We start from the raw sequence: 18,750 nt of genomic DNA on the forward strand, positions 1-18,750 counted from the left end.
TGGTCAACCCCATGTAAGTTATGGGGCAGTAACAGCACACTTTTCAAAACGTGTTTTTCAGCCCGAAATAAACACGTTTTTTCAGACTGCAGAATGCCAATGTAACTGCAAGGCTCAGAAGAGCCCACACACTCAGCTCTTAACCCCAGTGTGCTGAAAGTGTCAAAACGTGTTTTTCAGCAGAAATAAACATGTTTCTGCAAGTTTGGTCAACCCCATGTAACTTATGGGGCAGTAACAGCACCCTTTTCAAAACGTGTTTTTCAGCCCGAAGTAAACGCGTTTTTTCATACATCAGAATCCTAATGTAACTGCAAGGCTCATAAGAGCCCACACACTCAGCTCTTAACCCCAGTGTGCTGAAAGTGTCAAAACGTGTTTTTCAGCAGAAATAAACATGTTTCTGCAAGTTTGGTCAACCCCATGTAACTTATGGGGCAGTAACAGCACCCTTTTCAAAACGTGTTTTTCAGCCCGAAATAAACACGTTTTTTCAGACTGCAGAATGCCAATGTAACTGTAAGGCTCAGAAGAGCCTACACACTCAGCTCTTAACCCCAGTGTGCTGAAAGTGTCAAAACGTGTTTTTCAGCAGAAATAAACATGTTTCTGCAAGTTTGGTCAACCCCATGTAACTTATGGGGCAGTAACAGCACCCTTTTCAAAACGTGTTTTTCAGCCCGAATTAAACGCGTTTTTTCATACATCAGAATCCTAATGTAACTGCAAGGCTCATAAGAGCCCACACACTCTGCTCTTAACCCCAGTGTGCTGAAAGTGTCAAAACGTGTTTTTCAGCAGAAATAAACATGTTTCTGCAAGTTTGGTCACCCCCATGTAACTTATGGGGCAGTAACAGCACACATTTCAAAACGTGTTTTTCAGCCCGAAATAAACACGTTTTTTCATACATCAGAATCCTAATGTAACTGCAAGGCTCAGAAGAACCCACACACTCTGCTCTTAACCCCAGTGTGCTGAAAGTGTCAAAACGTGTTTTTCAGCAGAAATAAACATGTTTCTGCAAGTTTGGTCACCCCCATGTAAGTTATGGGGCAGTAACAGCACACTTTTCAAAACGTGTTTTTCAGCCCGAAATAAACACGTTTTTTCAGACTTCAGAATCCTAATGTAACTGCAAGGCTCAGAAGAGCCTACACACTCTGCTCTTAACCCCAGTGTGCTGAAAGTTTCAAAACGTGTTTTTCAGCAGAAATAAACATGTTTCTGCAAGTTTGGTCACCCCCATGTAACTTATGGGGCAGTAACAGAACACTTTTCAAAACGTGTTTTTCAGCCCGAAATAAACGCGTTTTTTCAGACATCAGAATCCTAATGTAACTGCAAGGCTCAGAAGAGTCCACACACTCTGCTCTTAACCCCAGTGTGCTGAAAGTTTCAAAACGTGTTTTTCAGCAGAAATAAACATGTTTCTGCAAGTTTGGTCACCCCCATGTAACTTATGGGGCAGTAACAGAACACTTTTCAAAACGTGTTTTTCAGCCCGAAATAAACGCGTTTTTTCAGACATCAGAATCCTAATGTAACTGCAAGGCTCAGAAGAGTCCACACACTCTGCTCTTAACCCCAGTGTGCTGAAAGTTTCAAAACGTGTTTTTCAGCAGAAATAAACATGTTTCTGCAAGTTTGGTCACCCCCATGTAACTTATGGGGCAGTAACAGCACACATTTCAAAACGTGTTTTTCAGCCTGAAATAAACGCGTTTTTTCAGACATCAGAATCCTAATGTAACTGCAAGGCTCAGAAGAGCCCACACACTCTGCTCTTAACCCCAGTGTGCTGAAAGTTGCAAAACGTGTTTTTCAGCAGAAATAAACATGTTTCTGCAATTTTGGTCACCCCCATGTAACTTATGGGGCAGTAACAGCACCCTTTTCAAAACGTGTTTTTCAGCCCGAAATAAACGCGTTTTTTCAGACATCAGAATCCTAATGTAACTGCAAGGCTCAGAAGAGCCCACACACTCTGCTCTTAACCCCAGTGTGCTGAAAGTGTCAAAACGTGTTTTTCAGTAGAAATAAACATGTTTCTGCAAGTTTGGTCAACCCCATGTAAGTTATGGGGCAGTAACAGCACACTTTTCAAAACGTGTTTTTCAGCCCGAAATAAACACGTTTTTTCAGACTGCAGAATGCCAATGTAACTGCAAGGCTCAGAAGAGCCCACACACTCAGCTCTTAACCCCAGTGTGCTGAAAGTGTCAAAACGTGCTTTTCAGCAGAAATAAACATGTTTCTGCAAGTTTGGTCAACCCCATGTAACTTATGGGGCAGTAACAGCACACATTTCAAAACGTGTTTTTCAGCCCGAAATAAACGCGTTTTTTCAGACATCAGAATCCTAATGTAACTGCAAGGCTCAGAAGAGCCCACACACTCTGCTCTTAACCCCAGTGTGCTGAAAGTGTCAAAACGTGCTTTTCAGCAGAAATAAACATGTTTCTGCAAGTTTGGTCACCCCCATGTAAGTTATGGGGCAGTAACAGCACACTTTTCAAAACGTGTTTTTCAGCCCGAAATAAACACGTTTTTTCAGACTTCAGAATCCCAATGTATCTGCAAGGCTCAGTAGAGCCCACACACTCAGCTCTTAACCCCAGTGTGCTGAAAGTGTCAAAACGTGTTTTTCAGCAGAAATAAACATGTTTCTGCAAGTTTGGTCAACCCCATGTAAGTTATGGGGCAGTAACAGCACCCTTTTCAAAACGTGTTTTTCAGCCCGAAATAAACGCGTTTTTTCAGACATCAGAATCCTAATGTAACTGCAAGGCTCAGAAGAGCCCACACACTCTGCTCTTAACCCCAGTGTGCTGAAAGTGTCAAAACGTGTTTTTCAGCAGAAATAAAAATGTTTCTGCAAGTTTGGTCAACCCCATGTAACTTATGGGGCAGTAACAGAACACTTTTCAAAACGTGTTTTTCAGCCCGAAATATACGCGTTTTTTCAGACATCAGAATCCTAATGTAACTGCAAGGCTCAGAAGAGCCTACACACTCTGCTCTTAACCCCAGTGTGCTGAAAGTTTCAAAACGTGTTTTCGAGCAGAAATAAACATGTTTCTGCAAGTTTGGTCACCCCCATGTAACTTATGGGGCAGTAACAGCACACTTTTCAAAACGTGTTTTTCAGCCCGAAATAAACGCGTTTTTTCAGACATCAGAATCCTAATGTAACTGCAAGGCTCAGAAGAGTCCACACACTCTGCTCTTAACCCCAGTGTGCTGAAAGTTTCAAAACGTGTTTTTCAGCAGAAATAAACATGTTTCTGCAAGTTTGGTCACCCCCATGTAACTTATGGGGCAGTAACAGCACACTTTTCAAAACGTGTTTTTCAGCCCGAAATAAACACGTTTTTTCAGACTGCAGAATGCCAATGTAACTGCAAGGCTCAGAAGAGCCCACACACTCAGCTCTTAACCCCAGTGTGCTGAAAGTGTCAAAACGTGTTTTTCAGCAGAAATAAACATGTTTCTGCAAGTTTGGTCAACCCCATGTAACTTATGGGGCAGTAACAGAACACTTTTCAAAACGTGTTTTTCAGCCCGAAATATACGCGTTTTTTCAGACTTCAGAATCCTAATGTAACTGCAAGGCTCAGAAGAGCCTACACACTCTGCTCTTAACCCCAGTGTGCTGAAAGTTTCAAAACGTGTTTTTCAGCAGAAATAAACATGTTTCTGCAAGTTTGGTCACCCCCATGTAACTTATGGGGCAGTAACAGAACACTTTTCAAAACGTGTTTTTCAGCCCGAAATAAACGCGTTTTTTCAGACATCAGAATCCTAATGTAACTGCAAGGCTCAGAAGAGTCCACACACTCTGCTCTTAACCCCAGTGTGCTGAAAGTTTCAAAACGTGTTTTTCAGCAGAAATAAACATGATTCTGCAAGTTTGGTCACCCCCATGTAACTTATGGGGCAGTAACAGCACACATTTCAAAACGTGTTTTTCAGCCTGAAATAAACGCGTTTTTTCAGACATCAGAATCCTAATGTAACTGCAAGGCTCAGAAGAGCCCACACACTCTGCTCTTAACCCCAGTGTGCTGAAAGTTGCAAAACGTGTTTTTCAGCAGAAATAAACATGTTTCTGCAAGTTTGGTCACCCCCATGTAACTTATGGGGCAGTAACAGCACCCTTTTCAAAACGTGTTTTTCAGCCCGAAATAAACGCGTTTTTTCAGACATCAGAATCCTAATGTAACTGCAAGGCTCAGAAGAGCCCACACACTCTGCTCTTAACCCCAGTGTGCTGAAAGTGTCAAAACGTGTTTTTCAGTAGAAATAAACATGTTTCTGCAAGTTTGGTCAACCCCATGTAACTTATGGGGCAGTAACAGCACCCTTTTCAAAACGTGTTTTTCAGCCCGAAATAAACACGTTTTTTCAGGCATCAGAATCCTAATGTAACTGCAAGGCTCAGAAGAGCCCACACACTCTGCTCTTAACCCCAGTGTGCTGAAAGTGTCAAAAACGTGTTTTTCAGCAGAAATAAACATGTTTCTGCAAGTTTGCTCAACCCCATGTAAGTTATGGGGCAGTAACAGCACACTTTTCAAAACGTGTTTTTCAGCCCGAAATAAACACGTTTTTTCAGACTGCAGAATGCCAATGTAACTGCAAGGCTCAGAAGAGCCCACACACTCAGCTCTTAACCCCAGTGTGCTGAAAGTGTCAAAACGTGTTTTTCAGCAGAAATAAACATGTTTCTGCAAGTTTGGTCAACCCCATGTAACTTATGGGGCAGTAACAGCACCCTTTTCAAAACGTGTTTTTCAGCCCGAATTAAACGCGTTTTTTCATACATCAGAATCCTAATGTAACTGCAAGGCTCATAAGAGCCCACACACTCAGCTCTTAACCCCAGTGTGCTGAAAGTGTCAAAACGTGTTTTTCAGCAGAAATAAACATGTTTCTGCAAGTTTGGTCAACCCCATGTAACTTATGGGGCAGTAACAGCACCCTTTTCAAAACGTGTTTTTCAGCCCGAAATAAACACGTTTTTTCAGACTGCAGAATGCCAATGTAACTGCAAGGCTCAGAAGAGCCCACACACTCAGCTCTTAACCCCAGTGTGCTGAAAGTGTCAAAACGTGTTTTTCAGCAGAAATAAACATGTTTCTGCAAGTTTGGTCAACCCCATGTAACTTATGGGGCAGTAACAGCACCCTTTTCAAAACGTGTTTTTCAGCCCGAAATAAACGCGTTTTTTCAGACATCAGAATCCTAATGTAACTGCAAGGCTCAGAAGAGCCCACACACTCTGCTCTTAACCCCAGTGTGCTGAAAGTGTCAAAACGTGTTTTTCAGCAGAAATAAACATGTTTCTGCAAGTTTGGTCAACCCCATGTAACTTATGGGGCAGTAACAGCACTCTTTTCAAAACGTGTTTTTCAGTCCGAAATAAACGCGTTTTTTCAGACATCAGAATCCTAATGTAACTGCAAGGCTCAGAAGAGCCCACACACTCTGCTCTTAACCCCAGTGTGCTGAAAGTGTCAAAACGTGTTTTTCAGCAGAAATAAATGTTTCTGCAAGTTTGGTCAACCCCATGTAACTTATGGGGCAGTAACAGAACACTTTTCAAAACGTGTTTTTCAGCCCGAAATAAACGCGTTTTTTCAGACATCAGAATCCTAATGTAACTGCAAGGCTCAGAAGAGCCCACACACTCTGCTCTTAACCCCAGTGTGCTGAAAGTGTCAAAACGTGTTTTTCAGCAGAAATAAACATGTTTCTGCAAGTTTGGTCAACCCCATGTAACTTATGGGGCAGTAACAGCACTCTTTTCAAAACGTGTTTTTCAGCCCGAAATAAACGCGTTTTTTCAGACATCAGAATCCTAATGTAACTGCAAGGCTCAGAAGAGCCCACACACTCTGCTCTTAACCCCAGTGTGCTGAAAGTGTCAAAACGTGTTTTTCAGCAGAAATAAACATGTTTCTGCAAGTTTGGTCAACCCCATGTAACTTAAGGGGCAGTAACAGAACACTTTTCAAAACGTGTTTTTCAGCCCGAAATTAACGCGTTTTTTCAGACATCAGAATCCTTATGTAACTGCAAGGCTCAGAAGAGCCCACACACTCTGCTCTTAACCCCAGTGTGCTGAAAGTGTCAAAACGTGTTTTTCAGCAGAAATAAACATGTTTCTGCAAGTTTGGTCACCCCCATGTAACTTATGGGGCAGTAACAGCACCCTTTTCAAAACGTGTTTTTCAGCCCGAAATAAACGCGTTTTTTCAGACATCAGAATCCTAATGTAACTGCAAGGCTCAGTAGAGCCCACACACTCAGCTCTTAACCCCAGTGTGCTGAAAGTGTCAAAACGTGTTTTTCAGCAGAAATAAACATGTTTCTGCAAGTTTGGTCACCCCCATGTAACTTATGGGGCAGTAACAGCACCCTTTTCAAAACGTGTTTTTCAGCCCGAAATAAACGCGTTTTTTCAGACATCAGAATCCTAATGTAACTGCAAGGCTCAGAAGAGCCCACACACTCTGCTCTTAACCCCAGTGTGCTGAAAGTGTCAAAACGTGTTTTTCAGTAGAAATAAACATGTTTCTGCAAGTTTGGTCAACCCCATGTAACTTATGGGGCAGTAACAGCACCCTTTTCAAAACGTGTTTTTCAGCCCGAAATAAACACGTTTTTTCAGGCATCAGAATCCTAATGTAACTGCAAGGCTCAGAAGAGCCCACACACTCTGCTCTTAACCCCAGTGTGCTGAAAGTGTCAAAAACGTGTTTTTCAGCAGAAATAAACATGTTTCTGCAAGTTTGGTCAACCCCATGTAAGTTATGGGGCAGTAACAGCACACTTTTCAAAACGTGTTTTTCAGCCCGAAATAAACACGTTTTTTCAGACTGCAGAATGCCAATGTAACTGCAAGGCTCAGAAGAGCCCACACACTCAGCTCTTAACCCCAGTGTGCTGAAAGTGTCAAAACGTGTTTTTCAGCAGAAATAAACATGTTTCTGCAAGTTTGGTCAACCCCATGTAACTTATGGGGCAGTAACAGCACCCTTTTCAAAACGTGTTTTTCAGCCCGAATTAAACGCGTTTTTTCATACATCAGAATCCTAATGTAACTGCAAGGCTCATAAGAGCCCACACACTCAGCTCTTAACCCCAGTGTGCTGAAAGTGTCAAAACGTGTTTTTCAGCAGAAATAAACATGTTTCTGCAAGTTTGGTCAACCCCATGTAACTTATGGGGCAGTAACAGCACCCTTTTCAAAACGTGTTTTTCAGCCCGAAATAAACACGTTTTTTCAGACTGCAGAATGCCAATGTAACTGCAAGGCTCAGAAGAGCCCACACACTCAGCTCTTAACCCCAGTGTGCTGAAAGTGTCAAAACGTGTTTTTCAGCAGAAATAAACATGTTTCTGCAAGTTTGGTCAACCCCATGTAACTTATGGGGCAGTAACAGCACCCTTTTCAAAACGTGTTTTTCAGCCCGAATTAAACGCGTTTTTTCATACATCAGAATCCTAATGTAACTGCAAGGCTCATAAGAGCCCACACACTCAGCTCTTAACCCCAGTGTGCTGAAAGTGTCAAAACGTGTTTTTCAGCAGAAATAAACATGTTTCTGCAAGTTTGGTCAACCCCATGTAACTTATGGGGCAGTAACAGCACCCTTTTCAAAACGTGTTTTTCAGCCCGAAATAAACGCGTTTTTTCAGACATCAGAATCCTAATGTAACTGCAAGGCTCAGAAGAGCCCACACACTCTGCTCTTAACCCCAGTGTGCTGAAAGTGTCAAAACGTGTTTTTCAGCAGAAATAAACATGTTTCTGCAAGTTTGGTCAACCCCATGTAACTTATGGGGCAGTAACAGCACTCTTTTCAAAACGTGTTTTTCAGTCCGAAATAAACGCGTTTTTTCAGACATCAGAATCCTAATGTAACTGCAAGGCTCAGAAGAGCCCACACACTCTGCTCTTAACCCCAGTGTGCTGAAAGTGTCAAAACGTGTTTTTCAGCAGAAATAAATGTTTCTGCAAGTTTGGTCAACCCCATGTAACTTATGGGGCAGTAACAGAACACTTTTCAAAACGTGTTTTTCAGCCCGAAATTAACGCGTTTTTTCAGACATCAGAATCCTTATGTAACTGCAAGGCTCAGAAGAGCCCACACACTCTGCTCTTAACCCCAGTGTGCTGAAAGTGTCAAAACGTGTTTTTCAGCAGAAATAAACATGTTTCTGCAAGTTTGGTCACCCCCATGTAACTTATGGGGCAGTAACAGCACCCTTTTCAAAACGTGTTTTTCAGCCCGAAATAAACGCGTTTTTTCAGACATCAGAATCCTAATGTAACTGCAAGGCTCAGTAGAGCCCACACACTCAGCTCTTAACCCCAGTGTGCTGAAAGTGTCAAAACGTGTTTTTCAGCAGAAATAAACATGTTTCTGCAAGTTTGGTCACCCCCATGTAACTTATGGGGCAGTAACAGCACCCTTTTCAAAACGTGTTTTTCAGCCCGAAATAAACGCGTTTTTTCAGACATCAGAATCCTAATGTAACTGCAAGGCTCAGAAGAGCCCACACACTCTGCTCTTAACCCCAGTGTGCTGAAAGTGTCAAAACGTGTTTTTCAGCAGAAATAAACATGTTTCTGCAAGTTTGGTCAACCCCATGTAACTTATGGGGCAGTAACAGAACACTTTTCAAAACGTGTTTTTCAGCCCGAAATAAACGCGTTTTTTCAGATTTCAGAATCCTAATGTAACTGGAAGGCTCAGAAGAGCCTACACACTCTGCTCTTAACCCCAGTGTGCTGAAAGTTTCAAAACGTGTTTTTCAGCAGAAATAAACATGTTTCTGCAAGTTTGGTCACCCCCATGTAACTTATGGGGCAGTAACAGCACACATTTCAAAACGTGTTTTTCAGCCCGAAATAAACGCGTTTTTTCAGACATCAGAATCCTAATGTAACTGCAAGGCTCAGAAGAGCCCACACACTCTGCTCTTAACCCCAGTGTGCTGAAAGTGTCAAAACGTGTTTTTCAGCAGAAATAAACATGTTTCTGCAAGTTTGGTCACCCCCATGTAAGTTATGGGGCAGTAACAGCACACTTTTCAAAACGTGTTTTTCAGCCCGAAATAAACACGTTTTTTCAGACTTCAGAATCCTAATGTAACTGCAAGGCTCAGAATAGCCTACACACTCTGCTCTTAACCCCAGTGTGCTGAAAGTTTCAAAACGTGTTTTTCAGCAGAAATAAACATGTTTCTGCAAGTTTGGTCACCCCCATGTAACTTATGGGGCAGTAACAGCACACATTTCAAAACGTGTTTTTCAGCCCGAAATAAACGCGTTTTTTCAGACATCAGAATCCTAATGTAACTGCAAGGCTCAGAAGAGCCCACACACTCTGCTCTTAACCCCAGTGTGCTGAAAGTGTCAAAACGTGTTTTTCAGCAGAAATAAACATGTTTCTGCAAGTTTGGTCACCCCCATGTAAGTTATGGGGCAGTAACAGCACACTTTTCAAAACGTGTTTTTCAGCCCGAAATAAACAAAGGCAGTGGCCTTTCGGGACATAAGAATGAAATTAGACTTTACTCAGACGAATTGCCCTTGGTCACGGACATCTTGCTATCAGTCACTACAAAGATGTTTTCTCTCGTGCCATGGCTTGCCTGACTTGCTTCTTCAGCTGGATGGCTTCTGGTCGCTGGTCAGGATCGACAGCCAGCATGTCCTGGAGCAGTGTCCTTAGCTCCGTGCTTATGGCTCTATTTACTTTCAGGGGGATGTGGAACTGCAGCCAGGGGTTCTCATGCAGGGCCTCTCCAACAGGCCCTGACAGACATATGCTCCTGTATCGGAAACACACTTTAGTTCAATTCTAAAATATTTCTCATAGGACTGAAGGAACCTTTGCCTGTTAAGAGTTAACAATTAGGTCCTCAAGAACTGTTTTACGGTTTTCTACACTCCTGGGTGGCCAAGGTCTCTTTAAGGTCTCTTAAGTGGAGGTGTAACTCATGTATCCTACATGTGATTTAGCAACATGAAAGGGAATAGCTTCTTATCGGATTATGGTCTTGGTTAACTGCCTAAGGCTGACCTAAGTGCCTAACTTTCTGACTTTCTTTATACCTTATATGTTAAGAAGCTTCTTCTGACCAATCAGAAATGTATGCTTTATGTATGAACATTTTGCTCATCAAAGTGAGTGAGAGACAAGGTTAACAGAAATTAGCCACGGCAGTAAATGACAGCATATTTTTTCGTTCTTAAATGGTCTCTACCTGGCACACCTGCAGTGCAAACTGACACACACTGTTTAGAGAAACAGCTACTCTATTACTAATATTAATGAAACGTTTCTTATTCTATGGAACAAAAACAAACAGTAAAACTAAAACACAGATCTCTTAGCTTCCTATTTCATGAACCAGATGACTGAATGACCAAGCCTAACTAGTAGCCAGAACCCCAGTTAACCCTCCGTAACACAAACTTTAACCACACGACAGGAACTCTTTCAAACTGAGTGAAAATCATAAATGGATCCATAACTTTACATCAATTTACTATGTTGTGCCAATACCTGCATTTACATTTAGAACGAATGATGTCATAGAACCAGCATCACACCAGTTCCAGGTGTCTCCAAGGAGACAACAGAACTTCAGTTGTGTTTGCTAAAATACACACTTTGAAACATACTGTAACAATTAGTTAACATGTCTGGTTTAGTTGAAGAATCGGCTAAGGTAAGTTTCAGGGTTTAATGGTGGGATGGCACCTGTGCTTTTTCCCCCCAACCGCTAGAATATGATTCGCACCAAACCCAAAAGAAATACTGCACAGTTCAGGAACTTCATCAACCTAGCAACTGTAAAATAAGCTTACAAACAACTGAATTGAAATGCCAAAAAGTTCAGAGAAAGGCACAAACTATGTTTACTTGGGGTTTCCAAAATTAAAGCTAACTAAAACTGTAATGATAAACAATCATGCTGCCAATGGACAGAGAAATATCATGTTTTTTGAATAATGTATTATTTGTTATATAGGAACCCAGTATAAGGGAATCCCTTGCGATCCTGTCTGCAGAGATAAAGGTAAGTATTTTTTTCTCTTTAGCTCTGTCACTCCAAGAAATATAATGAACATAAATATATTTGACAATCTTTTCATAGTAACCCAAACAACTCTGCGTGTATCTGACATTTGTAATATTTATCTACCGCAGTATAACTCTTCTGGCAAGGCGATTGCTATTGTACCTTGAAAGAAAACTGATTGGAAATGTCATGTACTCTATGGTTTCTATTGATGTCAAGTGGCAAATGTTGACTGGTGATATGTGAATCTTAGGAAATGGTCATTTTTCAATCGAGTCTATGTTTCTCAGAATTTGAGACAGAGAGGTCAATCTCTGCAATCCGAGCTGAGGGCATTTCTTGGAATGGAAAGGTAAGAGCAACGTGTTCTTTGATATTCTCTTAAGACTCTTCGCCAGATTTTATGATGAAAAATGTAAATAATAATAACAAACATTATTTTATATAGTGCCTTGAAAGGTGGCTTCTTTACAGAATGACAGAACCAACTACAATAAATAACACACAAGATATGCATGATGACAATACACAGTTAGAGGAGACAGTAGATGGTCATTGTCAGTGCATTCTGAAGGTTGTTTTCCAATTTTTTGGAACAGGGTAAAAGAGGCCACCTCTACTAGAATCTTTGTCCTAACCAAAAATGTAACAAAGTATAATAATATTATTAAAAATAATAATAATAAACTTTATTTATAGAGCACCTTTCATACAAATAGTGCTTTGGTGCTTTAAAAAGCAAGCGTAAAAATAAAATATTAAAATTGAGAGATATACTTTCAGTTGTAAAGGAAAATACAGCAATACAGTAAAGCAACATACATGTCAATTAAATAAATACAAATTAGGAAAGTCGTAATAAAATAAGAACAATTAGAGAGAACTAAAACAAGAAACATAAATAGAAAGAACAAAGAACCACTTTAACTAAAAGGAACATTTTCAAATGTTTTTTAAAACAATGTACCGAGCTTGACTGCCTAATAAAAAGTGGAAGTGAGTTTCATAATTTAGAAGCATAAAAACAAAAAGCAGCCTCTCCACTCTTTCTGCATTTCACATGTGGTATTTGCAGTAGGCCAGTATGTGCAGATCTCAGGTCACGTATAGGAACATATGAAGACAGACATTCAGTAAGGTACAGACGTGCTAGGTCGCTTAAAGCTTTGAAAACAAGTAAAAGAACTTTCAAATTTATCCTAGATAATACAGGTGACCAGTGAAGTTTTTTCAAAACAGGAATGATATTCTCCTTCTTGTATTTGTTAGGATCTGTGCTACTGCATTTCGAACAAGTAGTAAGGGATTTATTGTTTTCTTGGGAAGCCCACAAAACAGAGCATTATAATCATATCCACATCAATGTGAACAATGGAGAAGTCAAATTAACATGTCTAAATATCATCTAGTTCTATCCCAGGGAAGAGGGCTGTTGCCTACACAGACGACAAGACACAAAACGCTCAACTGTGCAAAACACGCATAAGGACATCAGTCAGGAGGAACAAGGTAAAGTGTTTTTACTTCTTCACCATGGTCATGTAGTTTCACTCCAAGCACTGTCATATGAAATAACTGTGGAAACGACTTCCCCAACATTTTGGGTTGTTGCATTTTGCTTCAATGAATTTTAACCTTTTCTTTTAGACATTAAGAGGAAGGACACATTCACCCTTTGGTAGAGATTCAGTTGTTCTATGAGATGTCAAGGTGAGAATTAACCACTTCAGGCATAAGTCAATCCACATGACTGAAAAAGGGGCAATGAACAGGATATGGGGATTTTGCTAGTTATAAAGAACAATAATCATCATTACATGATCTAAGACTACTGAAGTATAAGCTGTGTCCCTGACTGATTAATTAGCAAATTCATCTTTGTAGAGTGCAGCTACTATCTATTCAGTGGCATTTCCTTAAAACAACTGTATTCCCACATTCTGAATATGGAGTGAGATCATGTAAGAATGTTGGACTTGTAATAACTAATTGAAGGATAATAATAATCAACGAAAGTGCTTAAAAGTATCAACAAATGCCTTCAAAGTATTTGACACGTACTTTGCTTTCAAAAGTTAAACATAATTAATGCTTACGTAAGATTTCTCTTGACTTCTCAGGAGTATACTAACTCAAAGGACAAGTAACATCACAAACCATTATTTAAGTGCTGATGTTGGAGCTGCAATACTACTACCAAGACAAAAAATGATACAGGTAACACTGCTTTCAGATTTCTAAGAATTGCTAAAATAGTATGTTTACAGAGCATTCAGAGTCTCATAGAGAAAATAAGTTGAGAATATGACAAGTTCCTACCATCTCAAACACTGCCAATCTAGAACAAAAAGAAAGTACTTGAACGCCTGCAGTAATCGAACACAAACCAGAACATATCAGTGCATGACAATGAAATGTAGTCACAAAATGATTCTACCCTTTCAAGTCCCAAAAAGGACCGAGGAACTTACGGGAGGCGATACCTGGATTTCAAACAGAGTACAATGTAGCCACTGTAGGGGAGAAGATCACAGAGAGCTCTTCTCAGATTGCTCAGAGTCAGCCCCAGCACCCTGTCCTGACTGAAGCAGACAAAGTGGTCAAACAGGTAGGTAGAAATGAGTAAGGAACAGAGAGTATGGTTATTCTTGCATTGTTTGTTCGTCTGTCAAAGAAAAGAGTGCTTCTGACTTTTGTCAATGTTCATCTTTATTTTAGGAGAAGAACAAACGGTGGTATCACACTTTGCTCAAGTGTATGATGCCATGTGTGTACAGCAGACATCACCAAAGGAACAGGAGACACCTGAGTAGAGAACAAGAATATGAAAAGACTGATGAAAAAAAGCACCAGGAGAAATCCATTGAATATGCACAATCTCGAACAGTATTTCAATAAAAAGTTTCAGTGTTGTTTTTAGTGTCGTCGTATTGCATACATTTAAAACAATGTGTCTTGTTTAATGAACAATTTAATTTACTTTCGTAAAAAGTGTTGTTTACTGTAGTCCTAGCATGGATGCAATTGTTAGGAAAAACGGGAATGAAAAACTGAATGTTTCATACAATATGGGTTTGTGTTAACCCACACACCTAAGTGAAATGTTTGATTACGTTTACAAGACATAACACATAGTTCAGTTGAGTGTGAAAGGGAACAACAGAGAAAGTCACAAACAAAACATTTGTGAAGGACTTGATGAATGTTTTTTCTTTAGAAATTACAAAAAATAAAGAATTTTTCAACAAGATGTCTTTCTATAGCGAGTTTCATTTGAGATAGTCTTTTCTTAGAAGTGCAAGAGTGGTATTCCCTACAATTTATTCCCCAATTTGATCATTCTCAGAAATTAGGAGACGGAAACCACACCTACTGTAATATTAGACCTTGTAACAAGGCAACTAGGTTTCAATGGCTTAAAAGGTGCAGAAAGAGGCTCATGTATAATGACCTCCAGTGTCCCACAGGTTTCCCAAATCATTTCTTAGAGTATGAAAAAAGAGGAAATAAAGTGTCTACAGAAAGCGTATACCCCCTTGAACTTTGATCAGTTTGTTGCGCCAGTGCCAGAGTTTCATGCAATTAAATGAGGACCTCTTTCTCACACCACATATGTTATACTTTCAATGGGAAAAAAGGAAATATTACAATTGTATACATTTTCACCCACATGTTAATATTTGGTAGAAGCCCTTTTCACAGCAATTTCAGCTGTGAGTCTGTTGGTAATGGGCTCCACCACCTCTGCACCAACAAGATTTGATAATATTTGAGAATTTCAGAAGTCTGTCTGGTTTAGCTGAAGAATCAGCTAAGGTAAGTTTCAGGAAGAGCATCTGATTTCTTTCAATAAAGCAGAACAGAGAAAAAACACACAATACAAAATCATGAGAATTTGTATCCATATGACACTTTGACTCGAATACTTTTATCAGACCTACACAGAGTATATACTGTACACACTTTTTCAGCCCAGGTTTATACATTTGATACATTTGGAACTGCCACTTGTAGGTGTTTTTGTGTCTTAGCTCAACACTGTGAAACCTGTAGTTACAAACATGGAGGATGAAGACATATATTGTACCTCTGACCGGCCTACCTTCGAAGAGGTGAAAGATGAAACTTTTCCTTTATCGTCAACTCAGTGAGTGTCTTTAAACTTTCGAAAACTGTAGCAAAGAATAAGTAAAAAAAAATATTTTCATTGGACCCACAGAAAAGTCAAAGTTGTCCATAGAAATGCCCGTCTAAATCAGAAATCTACAGCACAAAGGCAGTGGCCTTTCGGGACATAAAAATGAAATCAGACTTAGCTCAGAAGAATTGCCCTTGGTCACGGACATCTTGCTATCAGTCACTACAAAGATGTTTTCTCTCGTGCCATGGCTTGCCTGACTTGCTTCTTCAGCTGGATGGCTTCTGGTCGCTGGTCAGGATCGACAGCCAGCATGTCCTGGAACAGTGTCCTTAGCTCCATGCTTATGGCTCTATTTACTTTCAGGGGGATGTGGAACTGCAGCCAGGGGTTCTCACGCAGGGCCTCTCCAACAGGCCCTGACAGACATATGCTCCTGTATCGGAAACACACTTTAGTTCAGTTCTAAAATATTTCTCATAGGACTGAAGGAACCTTTGCCTGTTAAGAGTTAACAATTAGGTCCTCAAGAACTGTTTTACGGTTTTCCACACTCCTGGCTGGCCAAGGTCTCTTTAAGGTCTCTTAAGTGGAGGTGTAACTCATGTATCCTACATGTGATTTAGCAACATGAAAGGGAATAGCTTCTTATCGGATTATGGTCTTGGTTAACTGCCTAAGGCTGACCTGTGCCTAACTTTCTGACTTTCTTTATACCTTATATGTTAAGAAGCTTCTTCTGACCAATCAGAAATGTATGCTTTATGTATGAACATTTTGCTCATCAAAGTGAGTGAGAGACAAGGTTAACAGAAATTAGCCACGGCAGTAAATGACAGCATATTTTTTCGTTCTTAAATGGTCTCTACCTGGCACACCTGCAGTGCAAACTGACACACACTGTTTAGAGAAACAGCTACTCTATTACTAATATTAATGAAACATTTCTTATTCTATGGAACAAAAACAAACAGTAAAACTAAAACACAGATCTCTTAGCTTCCTATTTCATGAACCAGATGACTGAATGACCAAGCCTAACTAATAGCCAGAACCCCAGTTAACCCTCCGTAACACAAAGTTTAACCACACGACAGGAACTCTTTCAAACTGAGTGAAAATCATAAATGGATCCATAACTTTACATCAATTTACTATGTTGTGCCAATACCTGCATTTACATTTAGAACGAATGATGTCATAGAACCAGCATCACACCAGTTCCAGGTGTCTCCAAGGAGACAACAGAACTTCAGTTGTGTTTGCTAAAATACACACTTTGAAACATACTGTAACACTTAGTTAACATGTCTGGTTTAGTTGAAGAATCGGCTAAGGTAAGTTTCAGGGTTTAATGGTGGGATGGCACCTGTGCTTTTTTCCCCCAACCGCTAGAATATGATTCGCACCAAACCCAAAAGAAATACTGCACAGTTCAGGAACTTCATCAACCTAGCAACTGTAAAATAAGCTTACAAACAACTGAATTGAAATGCCAAAAAGTTCAGAGAAAGGCACAAACTATGTTTACTTGGGGTTTCCAAAATTAAAGCTAACTAAAACTGTAATGATAAACAATCATGCTGCCAATGGACAGAGAAATATCATGTTTTTTGAATAATGTATTATTTGTTATATAGGAACCCAGTATAAGGGAATCCCTTGCGATCCTGTCTGCAGAGATAAAGGTAAGTATTTTTTTCTCTTTAGCTCTGTCACTCCAAGAAATATAATGAACATAAATATATTTGACAATCTTTTCATAGTAATCCAAACAACTTTGCGTGTATCTGACATTTGTAATATTTATCTACCGCAGTATAACTCTTCTGGCAAGGCGATTGCTATTGTACCTTGAAAGAAAACTGATTGGAAATGTCATGTACTCTATGGTTTCTATTGATGTCAAGTGGCAAATGTTGACTGGTGATGTTATGTGAATCTTAGGAAATGGTCATTTTTCAATCGAGTCTATGTTTCTCAGAATTTGAGACAGAGAGGTCTATCTCTGCAATCCGAGCTGAGGGCATTTCTTGGAATGGAAAGGTAAGAGCAACGTGTTCTTTGATATTCTCTTAAGACTCTTCGCCAGATTTTACAATGAAAAATGTAAATAATAATAACAAACATTATTTTATATAGTGCCTTGAAAGGTGGCTTCTTTACAGAATGACAGAACCAACTACAATAAATAATACACAAGATATGCATGATGACAATACACAGTTAGAGGAGACAGTAGATGGTCATTGTCAGTGTATTCTGAAGGTAGTTTTCCAATTTTTTGGAACAGGGTAAAAGAGGCCACCTCTACTAGAATCTTTGTCCTAACCAAAAATGTAACAAAGTATAATAATAATATTAAAAATAATAATAATAAACTTTATTTATAGAGCACCTTTCATACAAATAGTGCTTTGGTGCTTTAAAAAGCAAGCGTAAAAATAAAATATTAAAATTGAGAGATATACTTTCAGTTGTCAAGGAAAATACAGCAATACAGTAAAGCAACATACATGTCAATTAAATAAATACAAATTAGGAAAGTCGTAATAAAATAAGAACAATTAAAGAGAACTAAAAAAAGAAACAGAAATAGAAAGAACAAAGAACCACTTTAACTAAAAGCAACATTTTCAAATGTTTTTTAAAACAATGTACCGAGCTTGACTGCCTAATAAAAAGTGGAAGTGAGTTTCATAATTTAGAAGCATAAGAACAAAAAGCAGCCTCTCCACTCTTTCTGCATTTCACATGTGGTATTTGCAGTAGGCCAGTATGTGCAGATCTCAGGTCACGTATAGGAACATATGAAGACAGACATTCAGTAAGGTACAGACGTGCTAGGTCGCTTAAAGCTTTAAAAACAAGTAAAAGAACTTTCAAATTTATCCTAGATAATACAGGTGACCAGTGAAGTTTTTTCAAAACAGGAATGATATTCTCATTCTTGTATTTGTTAGGATCTGTGCTACTGCATTTCGAACAAGTAGTAAGGGATTTATTGTTTTCTTGGGAAGCCCACAAAACCGAGCATTATAATCATATCCACATCAATGTGAGCAATGGAGAAGTCAAATTAACGTGTCTAAATATCATCTAGTTCTATCCCAGGGAAGAGGGCTGTTGCCTACACAGACAACAAGACACAAAACACTCAACTGTGCAAAACACGCATAAGGACATCAGTCAGGAGGAACAAGGTAAAGTGTTTTTACTTCTTCACCATGGTCATGTAGTTTCACTCCAAGCACTGTCATATGAAATAACTGTGGAAACGACTTCCCCAACATTTTGGGTTGTTGCATTTTGCTTCAATGAATTTTAACCTTTTCTTTTAGACATTAAGAGGAAGGACACATTCACCCTTGGTAGAGATTCAGTTGTTCTATGAGATGTCAAGGTGAGAATTAACCACTTCAGGCATAAGTCAATCCACATGACTGAAAAAGGGGCAATGAACAGGATATGGGGATTTTGCTAGTTATAAAGTACAATAATCATCA

This window comes from Lepisosteus platostomus, chromosome 28 (assembly GCF_059453375.1).
Source record: "Lepisosteus platostomus isolate fLepPlt1 chromosome 28, fLepPlt1.hap1, whole genome shotgun sequence".
Taxonomy (NCBI): Eukaryota; Metazoa; Chordata; class Actinopteri; order Semionotiformes; family Lepisosteidae; genus Lepisosteus; species Lepisosteus platostomus.